The sequence below is a fragment of the Mchenga conophoros genome, linkage group LG3 (genome assembly GCF_057382185.1).
Source record: "Mchenga conophoros isolate Kocher_MC1m ecotype Shallow Benthic linkage group LG3, M_conophoros_male_GT1.1, whole genome shotgun sequence".
Lineage (NCBI taxonomy): Eukaryota > Metazoa > Chordata > Actinopteri > Cichliformes > Cichlidae > Mchenga > Mchenga conophoros.
Genome location: NC_140528.1, coordinates 83,659,489 through 83,665,488, shown reverse-complemented (window position 1 = coordinate 83,665,488; position 6,000 = coordinate 83,659,489). Strand labels below are relative to the sequence as shown.

At 41.0% G+C, this 6,000-nt stretch overlaps 1 non-coding gene across 1 annotated transcript; it reads right to left on the bottom strand.

The window, feature by feature from the left end:
* Window positions 1-1,179: 1,179 nt before the first annotated feature.
* Window positions 1,180-1,250, bottom strand: trnag-gcc (transfer RNA glycine (anticodon GCC)). Its single transcript has one exon. It is a non-coding gene; the product is annotated as a tRNA-Gly (tRNA).
* Window positions 1,251-6,000: the final 4,750 nt, after the last annotated feature.

Below are 6,000 nucleotides of genomic sequence, written 5' to 3'. Positions count from 1 at the left end.
CTGAATTAGTCTGTGGCGTTTCTCTCAGCAGATGGAGAATTAGTTAAAGAATTAGTTAAAGGGGGTGCGCAGTGTGTTTTTCCATCTGTGTCTGTGTAAATATAGCAGAACGTGGTGTGTGTGTGTGTGTGTGCGTGCGTGCGTGCGTGCGTGCGTGCGTGCGTGCGTGCGTGCGTGCGTGCGTGCGTGCGTGCGTGCGTGCGTAGTTGAGGATGAATGATGGTCTGTGTTGTTTAGTGTTTATTTTTATCCTCATAATGTGGCCTGAACATCTGTTCAGATGTTTGTGTGTAACTGAGTCCTGGATGAAAACCAGATCAATGGATTAAACTCTACGTCAGCTGTACCGCTCACATCAGATCAGTGACGGAGTATAATACAACTCAGCTGCAGGCTGAGCCTTTAGTCTTGTATAAATACACATGGTTGTTATCCGATGTATAGTTAATTATTATATATCCAGTGAGGCTGATAGGAAAGCGTCCTAATGGTAGTTTTTAGTTAGTTATTAAAATGTAAAAAGTGATTTTATCTTGTAGGGAAACTGTAATAGACATTCCCAATATTTTAATCTAATTTGATGAAAGCTTGAACTGCTAGTTATTTTTATGTTCATCTATTCTTAAGGTGGTCGTTTGTTGGAGCCCATATACGTTATTTCTTAATACCTTAAAAAAACGGTGTATCCAAAACAGTATGGTAAAAAGAATCACCTGATGTCAAAGTGCTTTAAGTCTTTAGCCACTCACCGGTGACGATCAAAACATGTACTGTTAGAAAGCAGATTAGTGAGTTTCACATGTTGCAAGTAGGTAAGATAACAATAGGAGTGGCTGCAGACAAGCTCGCAAACGTGTGGGAGTAGTTTGATCTGGGACTCTCCACCATTTGACCCTTTGAACTGAAGAAGCTTCTCGGATGAGAGGTGAAACGTCTTCAAGCAACTTAAAGAAGTCCAGACGCTTTTCTTTCCAAGGTCCTTAGACTATGATGGCCTGGATGAGTAGTTTAGTTATTTCATGGACATATATCGTGTGTCCAGAGGGGAAGGGGATGTGTTACTTGTGAAAATTTTAAGCTTTGTAACTGTACATTCAGCTGTGTATTTTAAAGTCTACGACAGACTTCTGGCAGTAATTTTGGCAGTATTAGGGCTGGGGGAAAAAAAATTAAAGCAATTGCATTGGCCGGGAATCGAACCCGGGCCTCCCGCGTGGCAGGCGAGAATTCTACCACTGAACCACCAATGCGTTGCTGCATGTGTATCCTGCAGTCACGAAAAAAAGCATGCGCCTGCTGCTGCAGGGTGGGGGGAGGGACTGTGGAGAAGTAGAGTAGATGCCTCAGGGGAGAAGGAGGAGGGGGGTGAAAAAGGGGGCTGCCTCTCTTAAAGGAGCCGCTCGGTCTGTGTCTCTCACACCGTGTGCACATCGTGGATTATATACATGAGTTTGAGACCGATGCCTGAGCTTTTTAAAGCCAAGTGCTCACAGGTCATGTTTCCACTTCTAAATGCTCTACAACTGTTCATAATGTGCAAAGGTGTGGCTGGAATAGGCTGACGATGTTTTATTGTTATTGCACCAGAACATGCCATCAAAGGTTATTGTCAGATTGTAATGTAGCTCCAAATAACTGACTCCTGTCAGACATTTCCAGTGCCTGACTTTCAGTGGTTGTGTCTAGCTGAAGGGTTTCAAATTGATTTAGTTCATGGACCACATTCGATTCAGTTCTGCTTTATTTAAACAGCACCAATTCACAGTGACAATCACTTCAAGGCACTTTATATTTTAAGGTACAGACACTACAGTATTAGAGAGGAAACCCCAGCAATCACACAGTCCTGTATGAGGGAGCACTTGGCAATAGTGGGAAGGGAGATTAAACAGGAAGAGATATCAGAAAGAAAAAGTTATAGATATCCAATGTTTCTTTAATTTGAGCGAGAAATAAAATTTGTTACTTTTAGGTCATTCAGGCTTCGTGCTGGGACAGCCACTCTCATAACGCCATCCACTCTAAACTAACAGCACAAGGCTTCCTGGTACTAGAACGTCCAGAAATTCGGACTTGTTTCTCTGCAGATTTTAGACTCTGCAGCCATCTAGTGGCCGGATATCGACTCTTATGCTCAATCACAAAGAGCCGCCTCCACGTCTAAAAGCCTTAAAGTTCATATTTAAAATTTGTAGTTTTTATGTGCAGACCAGTTTCATGCCTGAACACTGGGCCATATAGTACTACATGATCAAAGGTCTTTTTACTTTTTTCAAATGTAAATTTCCCACATAACTATTGACTTATCACATTTAGGTTTGTAAAGAAAGCTACAAGAGTCTTGAATATGTGCAGGATCAGAATCTGTATTTATTTTGTTTTAAATTAACATTTAGATTATTTAGTTTCATTAAATGCCTCTTACAGTAAATTCAGGCTAGTGAAGCAGGTTATTTCCCAGCATGCCCTTAGCAGTCGACAGCCTTGATTAATCTCTCATTACAGTTCATATTGTAATGTAAGAATCGCGCTGATTAGAGTAACGATTTCTTTTTGTCTCTCTGCCTCTTGTCCAGATCGTCACCATGGTACCCCCATGCTGCTGGAAGGCGTTCGCTGCATCGGTCCGGAGCTCGAGTACGACTCTGAGCAGAGTGACTGGCAGGGATTTGACTAAATGTCAGTCTTCTGTTCCCAGTTGTTTCACACATCCACAAACGCCTACAGAAGTTCACACACCTGCCATCTTCACAGATAGAAAAAGAAACAGAAACCTCCTGAGCTGCCCGTTAATACACACACACACACACACACACACACACACACACACACACACACTATTAGTGCCACGGGCTGTGCAGCTTTTCCACCTCTGGTGTGATTCACTGTTCACTGGACCTCAGAAATGGTTTTCATCCTGAGACGTGAAAAACATTCCTCAGCTCTGACCTTCACTCTGAAGGAACATGTAATTAAGTCCTCTTGCTTTTCTGTCTTCAACTGTTGTGCTTTCCTTGTTCATCCGTTAGAGGGCAGCGTCTGCCTGTAAATCAGCACAGCCTCACAACTACTTGTGGTTCAGTTTTAGTCTTTTTTTGATGTGCAAAGCCCGCCTGGATTCATAGAGTTAGGAGTAAACAAGGGCTCATTTACGACTTCAAAAGCTTGACCCTAAATTAAGGCTCTAATCTGCGCAATTCAGGGAGGACGAGAGCGAATTAGGAACATTGTTTAACATGCAATACCTCTGTGTGACTATCAGGGGTGCTAAAGAACTCTGCATCCGTTACTGCTCCAATCTCAAGGCCATCTTTTACCAGTTGTGCTGCAGTGTTCTCTATTTAAAGGAAGACCTAAATATAAAATGTGTCTGCATCTTCAGTGTTCATGTTAAACCCATCTCAGCAGGTATACCTAATATTTCTGTTGTATTTGAACCAACCTGCCCCAAACATTTCACTTTCCCCAGTCTGCCTTTCAAAATAAAACATAGGCTTGTTTCAGTAGGTGAGGAATGAATGTACAGCTGCCACACTGGAGGGAGGGGAAAGTGATGCTTCAGTACCTGCTCTCCTGCTATCTGGCACTGATCTGCTGACATATGTCAGGATTTTCTAAGCTGGTTTTCACTCTGTGTGATAGGTGTGTGTACTTTAAAAGCTCCTTCTCGTTCTTTTTTGGGGTCCTTAGGACCAAGTAAAGCGCTATACAAATACAGACCATTTACCATTTAAGAGGAGCTGACATCAAAATCTGACGTTTACCTCTCGTGTTTTAAGTCTCGTCTTTTCTTTTTCTTCTTCTTCTTTTTGTTGTTGTTGTTGCTGAGCTACAGATGCTGTTGACTCACCAGTTTTCCCCAAATTAAAAACAAATGTGTAACCAAAACAAGATCGAATCAAATATTCGGTGCATAGCCTGTAGTTGTTTTAAGGGTGTTAAACTGGGGTGAAAGAATTGGCTGATGAATTTGTTTAAATATTGTTGTTATATTATTATCGAATAATCATTTTAAAAACATTTTCATTATTTTATCCCAAACTTTTCCCTGGACCAACATCTCCTGCCCATGTGTAGACCCTTAAAGCAGTGCTTTAACACACACTGACCACCATCCTTTGGTATTTAAGTCTCTGAGGGGCTTTTTCCTTTCAGCTATTCAAGCTCCAATCTCTTGCTTTAATCCATGAAGCCTTCAGAAAAGTGCCTTTCATCGCCACATCCCGTTTGTCTCTTAACTCCCCGTTGTTCATCCGTCTGCATCCTGTCACCCGAGCAGTTTTCAGGTTTAGCCAGTGTTAGTCCGAGCCACCCAGGACTCAAACATCTGGGGTCATAAACCGGAAGCACCTAAACTTTGGAAGTTTGCAGGTTTCAAACCACTACTTCCACCACCTCTCTGTCCCAGCGCCGTCTTCACAGTGCAACTGCAGATCAGAGGGAGCTCTGCTAACTTAAATTTGTGCTTAAAAGATCAAGTGCCATGATCTGGCTGCACTGCCGTCTCTTTATAATCTCCTCTGAAAGAAGTCCTAACATCTCCTTCCTGCTGGTTAATGTTCATGTTTTTGTTGTTACTCGTTCTGTTGTTGGTTGCATTCAGCCTTAAAGAATTCAATTTAGCGTGTAATTTTTTTTCTTATTATTAGACCACGCGCACTGGGTATAGTAAAGATTGGATAGATTATTTTGATGTTTGTTTGTGCACGATAGGTCAGAGATCCATCTTAGTGTAAAGCTGAAGTGCTCGATAGGTTTCAGGAATGTAGCAGTTTATTTGTTGCTCCCGGTATGTTTGATTTGTATTTTTAATGTTGAAAATGAATTAAAAAAAATGTATATGTTTGAGTCTGGCTGCTCTTTGTGTCCGCTGTCAGTGCATTTCAAGGATGCTTGGTGGCAGTCTCCACTGTCACTGCACAACAGATATCCTGCAGAAAGTCTATTCAGTCTTTTACACAAAGTATTTCTTTATTTGACTTCAGTGGATAGGGAAAAAAAAGTTTTTTACCCTCTAAAAAATTTAGATGAATTGTGAAGTCTTCACTTGATTTAGGGTTACTTTATGTTCTCGACATTACAGGATCTTTGTGGAGAAAAGTTTCGCATGAGACTGAACACAAAATGTACTTGTAACCGGTTCATGGAAGCTTTACAAGAATTCAGTTCATGTTTCTGTCCAACACACAAACCTCATGACATCCTCCTCTTAGTCAGATTTAGTGATTTACTGTAAATGTCCCAAACAGTACAGACTACACTCCTTTTCTTTTTCTTGGATCATGATCTAGAATTATAATAATATTTTTGTCTGTGTTCAATTATAATTTTAATTGAATACATGGGATTACAAAGGTTGAAGAAAAAGTCTCATCCACCTCATATTTCCATATATGTCTGTCAGGACTCAGAATCAGAGAAACTTTATTAATCCTAGAGCAGCATGCACCCACACAACAGACAACACAGCAATCCTATTAAATGAAGTGTAGAAGTAGAAATATAAATAATATAAATATATATATTTTTAGAGAGAGACTTTATCTCAACATCTACAGGCAGGCTGTGCACACACAACAACAAAAGTTCTCATCGTGTTCAGGTTTAGTTGTTTAACAACCTGCAGGCCTGCATCAAAATTATAACCGGGACGATGTGCCATTACTCCCGATTCTTGAGTTTACGCTCCGCTTTAAAACTTCCACACTGGAATTTCTCCTATAAATAAATCAATAAATAAAAGCGGACGCAGCACCGTGAGAAAGCAGGAGAGGATGTTGTGGATTCTCTCCTTTATTCCTCTCCAGCTCGTTTCCAAACATTATATAACCAATCTTAAATAACCGCCGCTCTTGCAACTGCGTAATGTCGCAGTTTCAAAGGTCGCAACCCTCCCACAAACGTCCACACAACACCAAACTGACGCATTTCTAATTTGCTTACGTTTGACCTTCAGATTTGTTTTCTTCTCATCAGTTGATGGGCGGCTTTGGGGACAAA